The sequence below is a fragment of the Mustelus asterias genome, chromosome 25 (assembly GCF_964213995.1).
Source record: "Mustelus asterias chromosome 25, sMusAst1.hap1.1, whole genome shotgun sequence".
Taxonomy (NCBI): Eukaryota; Metazoa; Chordata; class Chondrichthyes; order Carcharhiniformes; family Triakidae; genus Mustelus; species Mustelus asterias.
This window is the reverse complement of record NC_135825.1, coordinates 40,362,893-40,375,303: the sequence shown is the minus strand read 5'-3', so window position 1 is coordinate 40,375,303 and position 12,411 is coordinate 40,362,893. Positions and strand designations below refer to the sequence as shown.

General features: G+C 46.4%; 1 protein-coding gene across 6 annotated transcripts in view; it reads right to left on the bottom strand.

Annotated features, from left to right (window-relative positions):
- The window catches only part of LOC144511902 (voltage-dependent L-type calcium channel subunit alpha-1S-like), an 841,603-nt gene that overhangs the window by 486,415 nt on the left and 342,777 nt on the right, over positions 1-12,411 (bottom strand). The window lies entirely within an intron of this gene.

Here is a 12,411-nt window from a genome sequence, read left to right as displayed (position 1 = left end):
AGGATGTGGAAAAGATTGAAAGGGTGCAGAGGCGATTTACAAGGATGTTGCCTGGATTGAGTGGCATGCCTTATGAGGATAGGCTGAGGGAGCTCGGTCTTTTCTCCTTGGAGAGACGTAGGATGAGAGGAGACCGAATAGAGGTATATAAGTTGTGGAGAGGCATAGATCGGGTGGACTCTCAGAGGCTTTTTCCCAGGGTGGAAATGGCTGCTACGAGAGGACACAGGTTTAAGGTGCTGGGGGGTAGGTACAGGGGAAATGTTAGGGGGAAGTTTTTCACACAGAGGGTGGTGGGCGAGTGGAATCGGCTGCCGTCAGTGGTGGTGGAGGCAAACTCAATAGGGTCTTTTAAGAGACTCCTGGATGAGTACATGGGACTTAATAGGATGGAGGGTTATAGGTAGGCCTAAAAGGTAGGGATATGTTCGGCACAACTTGTGGGGCCGAAGGGCCTGTTTTGTACTGTAGTTTTCTATGTTTCTATAGCTATGTATAACAATAAGTCAGGAGCTTGTGGGAAGGTACTAAATTGGGGGAGGGCAAATTACGACAGAATTAGGTAGGAGCTAGGGAGAGTTAATTGGGAGCAGCTGATATCGGGCATTTGACATGTGGGAGTTGTTTAAAGACCAACTGAGCAGAGTTCAGGACTGGCATGTTCCAGTAAGAAACAAGGACAAGGATGGTAAGGTAAGGGACACTTGGATAACGAGGGAGGTTTTGAATTTAGTTGAAAGGAAAAAAGAAGCATATGTAAGGTTTAGGAAACTGAAGTCAGACAGGGGCCATGAGGAATATGAAGAAAGCAGGAAAGAACTCAAGCAGGGAATTAGGAGCCATGAAATGATATTGGCACGCAGGGTTAAAGTGAATCTCAAGACATTTTCCACATACATTAAAAACAAGATGATAACGAGGGAGAGGGTAGGACCACTCAAGGATAAAGGAGGGAACATGTGCTTGGAGGTAGAGGATGTGGGCGAGATCCTAAATGAGTACTTTACGTCCATATTCTCCAAGAAGAAGGATATGGAGGATTGGTAGGATTAGTGTGGAGCATGCTAATGGGATCCAGTGACTTGGCCGCATTTTGAGATCAAGAAAAAAGTGGTGTTTGGTCTCTTGAAGAACATTAAGGTAGATAAATCTCCTGGGCTCAATGGGATCTATCCCAGGTTATTGAGAGGGGCAAGAGAGGAGATTGCTGGGGCCCTGACAAAGATCTTTGTGTCCTCACTAGTTACTGAAGAGATCGCAGAGGACTGGCAAGTAGCTAATGTTGTTCCTCTGTTCAAGAAAGAAAAAAGGGAGTCTCACATTGGTGGTTGGCAAGCTATTGGAGAGGATTCTGAGGGATAGGATTGACATGCATTTGGAAAAGCATGGCCTAATTAAGGAAAGTCAGCCTGTCTTTGTTCGGGACAGGTCATGTCTTACGAACTTGATTTTTTTTTCAAGGAGGTGATGAAGGTGATCAATAAGGGTAGAGCACATAGATTTTAGAAAGGCTTTTGACAGGGTCCCTCATGGAAGGCTCATCCAGAAGATTAAGATCCATGGGATCCACAGTGACTTGGCCGCTTGGATTCAGAATTGGCTTGCCCATACAATAAGAGTTTTAACAACAACAGGTTAAAGTCCAACAGGTTTATTTGGTAGTGTTATTTCCCCTGTACCAGATGGAAATCCACTCCATCTGACGAAGGAGCAGCGCTCCGAAAGCTAATGGCATTTGCTACCAAATAAACCTGTTGGACTTTAACCTGGTGTTGTTAAAACGCCCGAATTGGATCAGGAATTGGCTAGCGGATAGGAAACAGAGGGTGGTGGTTGATAGTAAATATTCATCATGGAGTGCGGTTACAAGTGGTGTACCTCAGGGATCTGTTTTGGGGCCACTGCTGTTTGTAATATTTATTAATGATCTGGATGAGGGTATAGTTGGGTGGATTAGCAAATTTGCTGATGACACCAAAGTCGGTGGTGTGGTAGACAGTGAGGAAGGGTGTCGTAGTTTGCAGGAAGACTTAGACAGGTTGCAAAGTTGGGCCGAGAGGTGGCGGATGGAGTTTAATGCGGAGAAGTGTGAGGTAATTCACTTTGGTAGGAATAACAGATGTGTTGAGTATAGGGCTAACGGGAGGACTTTGAATAGTGTGGAGGAGCAGAGGGATCTAGGTGTATGTGTGCATAGATCCCTGAAAGTTGGGAATCAAGTAGATAAGGTTGTTAAGAAGGCATATGGTGTCTTGGCGTTTATTGGTAGGGGGATTGAATTTAGGAGTCGTAGCGTTATGTTGCAACTGTACACAACTCTGGTGCGGCCGCACTTGGAGTACTGTGTGCAGTTCTGGTCCCCACATTACAGGAAGGATGTGGAGGCTTTGGAGAGGGTGCAGAGGAGGTTTACCAGGATGTTGCCTGGTATGGAGGGGAGATCCTATGAGGAGAGGCTGAGGGATTTGGGATTGTTTTCGCTGGAAAGGCGGCGGCTAAGAGGGGATCTTATTGAAACATATAAGATGATTAGAGGTTTAGATAGGGTGGATAGTGATAGCCTTTTTCCTCTGATGGAGAAATCCAGCACGAGGGGGCATGGCTTTAAATTGAGGGGGGGTAGTTATAGAACCGATGTCAGGGGTAGGTTCTTTACCCAGAGGGTGGTGAGGGATTGGAATGCCCTGCCAGCATCAGTAGTAAATGCGCCTAGTTTGGGGGCGTTTAAGAGATCCGTAGATAGGTTCATGGACGAAAAGAAATTGGTTTAGGTTGGAGGGTCACAGTTTTTTTTTAACTGGTCGGTGCAACATCGTGGGCCGAAGGGCCTGTTCTGCGCTGTAATGTTCTATGTTCTATGTTCTAAAACTCTTACTGTGTTTACCCCAGTCCAACGCCGGCATCTCCACATCATCATTGCCCATACAAGTCAGAGAGTAGTGGTCGATGAGTGTTTTTCTGGCTGAAGGTCCATGACTAGTGGTGTTCTGCAGGGACCTGTACTGGGACCTCTCTTGTTTGTGATATATATATATATATATACATACACGACTTGGACGTAAACGTAGATGGGTGGGTTGGCAAGTTTGCAAATGACACAAAGATTGGTGGCTTTTTGGATAGTGCAGAAGGTTGTCAAAGGATATAGTGGGATACAGATCAGCTGCAGATATGGGCAGAGAAATGGCAGATGGAGTTTAGTCCGGGCAAGTATGAGGTGCTGCACGTTTGGGATATCAAATGTTAAGGGTAAGTATACAGTTAATGGCAGGACCCAGAACAGCATTAATGTACAGAGGGATCTTGGGGTTCAAATGCATAGCTCCCCAAAAGTGGCCACACAAGTAGATAGGGTGGTAAAGAAGGCATATGGCATGCTTGCCTTTATTAGTCGAGGCACCAACTGGCACGGTAGCATGAAGACCGGCATGGTGGCACAGTGATTAGCACCGCTGCCTCACAGTGCCAGGGACCCGGGTTCAATTTCCGGCTTGGGTCACAGATGGAGATTAATCCGGGCAAGTGTGAGGTGCTGCACTTTTGGGGCATCAAATGTTAAGGGTAAGTATACAGTTAATGGCAGCACCCAGAACAGCATTAATGTACAGAGTGATCTTGGGGTTCAAATGCAAAGCTCCCCAAAAGTGGCCACACAAGTAGATAGGGAAATTGGGTCTGTGTGGAGTTTGCACATTCTCCCTGTGTTTGCAAGGTTTCCTGTGGGTGATCCAGTTTCCTCCCACAGTCCAAAGATATGTAGGTTAGGAGCATTGGCCATGCTAAATTCTCTCTCAGGTTCCCGAACAGGCGCCGGAGTGTGGCGACGAGGGGATTTTCACAGTAACTTCATTGCAGTGTGAATGTAAGCCGTCTTGTGACAGTAATAAATAAGCTTTAACTTTAACTCATTGAGTACAAGAGCCAGGATGTCATGTTGCAGCTTTATAATTATTACTTGAATGGGAGTAAATTGAAAGAGGTGGATACCCAACAAGAAGTCTCTAAACACCAGGTTAAAGTCCAACAGGTTTATTTGGTAGCACGAGCTTTGAGAGTGCTGCTCCTTCACCCGATGAACGAGCAGTGTTCTGAAAGCTCGTGTTACCAAATAAACCTGTTGGACTTTAACCTGTGAGACTTCTTATTGTGCCCACCCCAGTCCAACGTCGGCATCTCACATCATGGATACATGATTCAGAAAGAATTTTCCCATTAGTGGGGGAGTCCAGAACTAGGGGGCCATAGTTTGAGGATAAGGGGTAAACCTTTTAGAACTGAGGTGAGGAGAAATTTCTTCACCCAAAGAGTGGTGAATGTTTGGAATTCACTACCACAGAATGTATTTGAGGCTAAAACATTGTCTGATTTCAAGAAGAAATTAGATATAGCTTTTGGGGCTAAAGGGATCAAAGGATTTGGAGGGGGGGGAAGAGGAATTAGGACATTGAATTTGATGATCAGCCATGATCAAAATGAATGGCGGAACCATTCGAAGGCCGAATGGCTTACTCCTGCTTGCACTTTCTACATTTCTAAAACTTTGGTTAGACTTCACTTTAGAGTATCGCGTTCAATTCTGGTCGCCACATTACAGGAAGGATGTCTTTGCAGACAGTGAAGAAGAGGTTTACCAGGATTCTGCCTGGATTAGAGGGTATGAGCTCTCAGGAGAGGCTGGACAAAATGGGGTTGTTTTCTCTGGAGCAGTGGAGGTTGACGGGTGTTAGGAATGGGTTAACAGATCTTCCAATTCACTCCCAATTATTCAATGGAAGTCACTGATATATAAAGTGGCACTATTTGTTGATGGAGAATTGTGTGTGAAGTTGGATCAAAAAAAAGGTATTTTGTGAAAAAGCAGAACTTATGCCTCCTTTACTACACATCAACAAAGAGGCTCAAACTAGGGGAAACCTGATAGAAGTCTATAAAATTATGAGAGGTAAAGATAGGGTTGACAGTCAGAATCCTTTTCCAAAAGTTGAAATGTTTAATACTGGGAGCATGCACTTCAGAAGAGAGGGAGGGAAAGTTCAAAGGAGAAGTGAGGGGCAAGTTTTTTTTCCAAAGTGAGTGGGAGGTGTCTGGAATGCACTGCCAGGGGTGGTGGTGCAGGCAGATACAAAAGGGCATTTAAAGGGCTTTTAGATAAGTACATGAATATGCAAGGAATAGGGGGATGTGGACCAAGGGCAGGCTGAAGGGATTTGTTTAATTTGGCGTCATGTTCAACACATAAAACACCACAGCTGTACAGGCCCTTCGGCCCTCGATGTTGCGCCGACCAGTGGAACCAATCTAAAGCCCATCTAATCTACACTATTCCAATATCATCCATATGTTTATCCAATGACCATTTCAATGCTCTTAATGTTGACGAGTCCACAACTGCTGCAGGCAGGGCATTCCACGCCCTTACTACTCTCTGAGTAAAGAACCTACCTCTAACATCTGTCCTATATCTATCACCCCTCAATTTAAAGCTATATCCCCTAGTGTTAGCCATCACCATCCGAGGAAAAAGGCTCTCACTATCCACTCTATCTAATCCTCTGATCATCTTGTATGCCTCTATTAAGTCACCTCTTAACCTTCTTCTCTCTAACGAAAACAGCCTCAAGTCACTCAGCCTTTCCTCATACGATCTTCCCACCATACCAGGCAACATCCTGGGTAAATCTCCTCTGCACCCTTTCCAACACTTCCACATCTTTCCTATAATGCGGCGACCAGAACTGTACGCAATACTCCAAATGCAGCCGCACCAGTTTTGTACAGTTGCAGCATGACCTCCTGGCTCCGAAACTCAATCCCTCTACCAATAAAAGCTAACACACCGTACGCCTTCTTAACAACCCTATCAACCTGGGTGCCAACTTTCAGGGATCTATGCACTTGGTAGTTGTTCATCCACACTACCAAGTATCTTACCATTAGCCCTGTATTCCTGTTACTCCTTGCAAAGTGAATCACCTCACACTTTTCCGCATTGAACTCCATTTGCCACCTCTCAGCCCAGCTCTGCAGCTTATCTATGTCCCTCTGTAACCTGCCACTTCCCTCCGCACTGTCTACAACTCCACCGACTTTAGTGTCATCCGCAAATTTACTTATCCATCCTTCTACGTCCTCATCCAGGTCATTAATAAAAATGACAAACAGCAGTGGCCCCAAAACAGATCCTTGCGGTACACCACTCGTAACTGAACTCCAGAATGAATATTTCCCATCAACCACCACCCTCTGTTTTCTTACAGCTAGCCAATTCCTGATCCAAACCACTAAATCACCCTCAATCCCATGTGTCCGTATTTTTTGCAAAAGCTTACCATGGGGAACCTTCTCAAATGCTTTGCTGAAATCCATATACACCACATCAAGCGCTTTACCCTCATCCACCTCTTTGGTCACCTTCTCAAAGAACTCAATAAGGTTTGTGAGGCACGACCTACCCTTCACAAAACCGTGCTGACTGTCCCTAATCAAATTATTCCTTTCCAGGCGATTATAAATCCTATCTCTTAGAATCCTTTCCAATACTTTGCCCACAACAGAAGTAAGGCTCATCGGTCTATAATTACCAGGGTTGTCCCTACTCCCCTTCTTGAACAAGGGGACAACATTTGCTGTCCTCCAGTCTTCTGGCACTGTTCCTGTCGACAATGACGACACAAAGATCAAAGCCAAAGGCTCTGCAACCTCCTCTCTAGCCTCCCAGAGAATCCTAGGATAAATCCCATCCGGCCCAGGGGACTTATCTATTTTTACCCTTTCCAGAATTGCTAACACCTCCTCCTTATGAACATCAATCCCATCCAGTCCAACAGCCTGCATCTCAGTACTCCCCTCGACAACACTGTCCCTCTCCAGTGCGAATACCGACGAAAAATATTCATTTAGCGCCTCTCCTACCTCTTCAGACTCCTCGCACAACTTCCCACTAGTGTCCTTGACTGGCCCTAATCTTACCCTAGTCATTCTTTTACTCCTGACATACCTATAGAAAGCTTTAGGGTTTTCCTTAATCCTACCTGCCAAAGACTTCTCATGTCCCCTCCTGGCTCTTCTTAACTCTTTCTTTAGGTCCTTCCTGGCTAACTTGTAACTCTCAAGTGCCCTAACTGAGCCTTCATGTCTCATCTTAACATAAGTCTCCTTCTTCACAAGAGATTCAACCTCCTTAGTGAACCACGGTTCCCTCACACGTCTGCTTCCTCCCTGCCTGACATGGGCTAAAGGGCTTGTTCCTGTGCTGTAATGTTCTGTGTTCTACGAACCAGTGGATGTGGTGTATTTGGACTTTCAGAAGGCTTTTCATAAGGTCCCTTATAAGAGATTATGGGCAATATTAACGCACATGGGATCGGAGGTAATGTACTGGCATGGATCGAGAATTGGTTATGTAATAAGTTCAGAGGTAGAAGTCTCTTCACCAGAATTCCTTTATTTAAAATTCCAACAGCCGTATCCAGAGTGCTGTCAGTGAGCAGTCGATCTTCAGGAGGAGCAGAGGAACTGATACTCCTGGTTATATACAAAGTAAAGTCTTCCTGATTGGCCCATCAGTTGGGAGTTTGTATTTCAATAGGCCAACTTCAATGGCCTAATTAAAGTCATTACAGGTTGACAGACAGGAAGCAAAGCATGGGAATAAATGGGTCTTTTCTGAATCGGAGTGACGAGTGGGTTACCACAGAGATCAGTGCTTGGGCCCCAGCTGTTCACAATATATATAAATGAGCTGGATGAGGGAACTGAATGGAACAATTCCAAGTTTGCTGATGATACAGAACTGGGTGGAATTTGAGAGTTGTGAGGAGGATGCAAGGCGGCTTCAAGGTTTTAGACAAGTTGAGTGAGTGGGAAAACACATAGCAAATGCAGTTAAATGTGAAGTTATACAAAGTGTGAAAAACAGAAAGGGAGAGTATTATTTAAATTAATTATTTAAATTTATATTACACAGTGTTGATGTGCAAAGGGATCTGGGCGTCCTTTTACACCAGTCAATGGAAGGAGAGAGACAGCTGTAGCAAGCAATTAGGAAGGCAAACAGTATATTGGTTTCATTGCAAGAGGATTTCAGTTCAGAAATAGGGATGTTTTACTGCAGTTAGAAGTCTCACAACACCAGGTTAAAGTCCAACAGGTTTATTTGGCAGCAAAAGCCACTAGCTTTCGGAGCGCTGCTCCTTCATCAGATGAGTGGGATTTCAGTTCACAAACAGGGCAGATAAAGACACAAACTCAATTTACAAAATAATGGTTGGAATGCGAGTCTTTACAGGTAATCAAGTCTTAAAGGTACAGACAATGTGAGTGGAGAGAGGGTTAAGCACAGGTTAAAGAGATGTGTGTTGTCTCCAGCCAGGACAGTTAGTGAGATTTTGCAAGCCCAGGCAAGTCGTGGGGGTTACAGATAGTGTGACATGAATCCCGGTTGAGGCCATCCTCATGTGTGCGGAACTTGGCTATCAGTCTGTGCTCAGCGACTCAGCGTTGCCATGTGTCGTGAAGGCTGCCTTGGAGAACACTTACCCGAAGATCAGAGGCCGAATGCCTGTGACCGCTGAAGTGCTCCCCAACAGGAAGAGAACACTCTTGCCTGGAGATTGTCGAGCGGTGTTCATTCATCCGTTGTTGTCTCGTCTGCATGGTCTCCCCAATGTACCATGCCTTGGGACATCCTTTCCTGCAGCGTATCAGGTAGATAATGTTGGCTGAGTTGCAGTGTACGTACCGTGTACCTGGTGGATGGTGTTCTCACGTGAGATGATGGCATCCGTGTCGATGATCCGGCACGTCTTGCAGAGTTTGCTGTGGCAGGGCTGTGTGGTGTCGTGGTCACTGTTCTCCTGAAGGCTGGGTAGTTTGCTGCAGACAATGGTCTGTTTGAGGTTGTGCAGTTGTTTCAAGGCAAGAAGTGGGGGTGTGGGGATGGCCTTGGCGAGATGTTAGTCTTCATCAATGACATGTTGAAGGCTCCGGAGAAGATGTCGTAGCTTCTCCGCTCTGGGGAAGTGCTGGATGATGAAGGGTACTCTGTCCACCGTGTCCCATGTTTGTCTTCTGAGGAGGTCGGTGCAGTTTTTCGCTGTGGCGCGTCGGAACTGTCAATCGATGAGTCGAGCCCATATCCTGTTCTTATGAGGGCATCTTTCAGCGTCTGGAAGTGTCTGTTGCGATCCTCCTCATCTGAGCAGATCCTGTGTATGTGGAGGGCTTGTCCGTAGAGGATGGCTTCTTTAACGTGTTTAGGGTGGAAGCTGGAGAAGTGGAGCATCGTGAGGTTATCCGTGGGCTTGCTGAAGTGAAGTGCTGAGGTGACCGTCCTTGATGGAGATGCATGTGTCCAAGAATGCAACCGATTCCGGAGAGTAGTCCATGGTGAGTCTGATGGTGGGATGGAACTTGTAGATGTCGTCATATAGTTGTTTCAGTGATTGTTCACCATGAGTCCAAAGGAAGAAAATGTCATCAATGTATCATAGAACCCCTACAGTCCAGAAGGAGGCCATTTGGCCCATCGTGTCTGCACCGACCACAATCCCACCCAGGCCCCACCCCCAGATCCCAACACGTTTTACCCACTAATCCCTCTAATCTACGCATCCCAGGACACTAAGGGGCAATTTTAGCATAGCCAATCAACCTAACCCGCACATCTTTGGACTGTGGGAGGAAACCGGAGCACCCGGAGGAAACCCATGCAGACACGAGGAGAATGTGCAAACTCCACACAGACAGTGACCCAAGCCGGGAATCGAACCCAGGTCCCTGGAGCTGTGAAGCAGCAGTGCTAACCACTGTGCTACCGTGCCGCCCTAGTGTATCTAGTGTATAGCATCGGTTGAAGGTCCTGTGCGGTGAAGAGATCTTGTTTGAATCTGTGCATGAAGATGTTGGCATATTGAGGTGCGAATTTGGTCCCCATGGCTGTCCCACACTGCAAGCCCACGGATAACCTCACGATGCTCCACTTCTCCAGCTTCCACCCTAAACACGTTAAAGAAGCCATCCCCTACGGACAAGCCCTCCATATACACAGGATCTGCTCAGATGAGGAGGATCGCAACAGACACCTCCAGAACCTGAAAGATGCCCTCATAAGAACAGGATATGGCGCTCGACTCATCGATTGACAGTTCCTACGTGCCACAGCGAAAAACTGCACAGACCTCCTCAGAAGACAAACACGGGACACGGTGGACAGAGTACCCTTCGTCGTCCAGTACTTCCCCGGAGCGGAGAAGCTACGACATCTTCTCCGGAGCCTTCAACATGTCATTGATGAAGACGAACATCTCGCCAAGGCCATCCCCACACCCCCACTTCTTGCCTTCAAACAACTGCACAACCTCAAACAGACCATTGTCCGCAGCAAACTACCCAGCCTTCAGGAGAACAGTGACCACACAACCCTGCCACAGCAACCTCTGCAAGATGTGCCGGATCATCGACACGGATGCCATCATGTCACGTGAGAACACCATCCACCAGGTACACGGTACATACTCTTGCAACTCGACCAACGTTGTCTACCTGATACATTGCAGGAAAGGATGTCCCAAGGCATGGTACATTGGGGAGACCATGCAGACGCTACGACAATGGATGAATGAACACCGCTCGACAATCACCAGGCAAAATTGTTCTCTTCCTGTTGGGGAACACTTCAGCAGTCACGGGCATTCAGTTTCTGATCTTCGGCTAAGCGTTCTCCAAGGCGGCCTTCACGACACACGACAACGCTGAGTCGCTGAGCACAGACTGATAGCCAAGTCCCGCACAAATGAGGACGGCCTCAACCGGGATCTTGGGTTCATGTCACACTATCTGTAACCCCCACGACTTGCCTGGGCTTGCAAAATCTCACTAACTGTCCTGGCTGGAGACAATACACGTCCCTTTAACCTGTAACCCTCTCTCCACTCACATTGTCTGTACCTTTGAGACTTGATTACCTGTAAAGACACGCATTCCAACCATTATTTTGTAAATTGAGTTTGTGTCTTTATATGCCCTGTTTGTGAACTGAAATCCCACTCACCTGATGAAGGAGCAGCGCTCCGAAAGCTAGTGGCTTTTGCTACCAAATAAACCTGTTGGACTTTAACCTGGTGTTGTGAGACTTCTTACTGTGTTTACCCCAGTCCAACGCCGGCATCTCCACATCATTACTGCAGTTATACAGGGCCTTGGTGAGACCACACCTGGAATAGTGTGTGCAGTTTTGGTCTCCCTCCCTAAGAAAGGATATTCTTGCCATTGAGGGAGTGCAGCAGTGGTTCATGAGGCTGATACCAGGGTTGATGGGACTGTCCTATGAGGAGAGGCTTGTATTCACTAGTGTTCACAAGGATGAGAGGAGATCTTTGAAATGTGTAAAGTTGGACAGATGAGATACAGGGAGGATGTTTTCCCTGGTTGGGGAATCTAGACATGATGTGGAGATGCCGACGTTGGACTGGAGTAAACGCAGTAAGAAGTTTAACAACACCAAGTCAAAGTCCAACAGGTTTATTTGGTAGCAAAAGGGGAATCTAGAACCAGGGAACACAGTTTCAGGGCATGGGGTAGTCCATTTAGGACTGAAATAAGGAAACATTGCTTCACTGAAAGGGTAATAGGTCGTGACCTGTGGAATTCTCCACCAGAGAAGGCTGTGCAGTCCAAGTCCTTAGAACTGAGGTGAGGAGAAATTTCTTCATCGAGGGGATGGTGAGTGTGTTGAATTTACGACCACAGAATGTAGTTGAGGCCAAAACGTTGTCTGATTTCAAGAAGAAATTAGATATTGCTCTTCGGACTAAAAGGGATATGGAGAAGGGGGATCAGGATATTGAATTCCATGAATTCATAAAGGAGAGGGACTTGTTGACTGGGAGTGTCTCAGAGGGAGGTGTTGACCCGTTAGAGAGAATCTCCATTACAAGGGAGGAAGTGTTAGGTTTTTTAGGTAACATTAAAACTGACAAATCCCCAGGGCCTGATGGCATCTATCCTCGACTGCTCAGGGAGACAAGAGATGTAATTGCTGGGCCTCTGACAGAAATCTTTGTCGCTTCATTGGACACAGGCGAGGTCCCTGAGGATTGGAGGATAGCGAATGTGGTACCGTTATTTAAGAAGGGTAGCAGGGATAACCCAGGTAATTATAGGCCAGTGAGCTTGACATCCGTGGTAGGGAAGTTGTTGGAGAGGATTCTTAGAGACAGGATGTATGCACATTTAGAACGAAACAATCTCATTAGTGACAGACAGCATGGTTTTGTAAGAGGGAGGTCGTGCCTTACAAATTTGGTGGAGTTTTTTGAGGAAGTGACAAAAACGGTTGATGAAGGAAGGACCGTCGATGTCGTGTATATGGATTTCAGTAAGGCATTTGACAAAGTCCCTCATGGCAGGTTG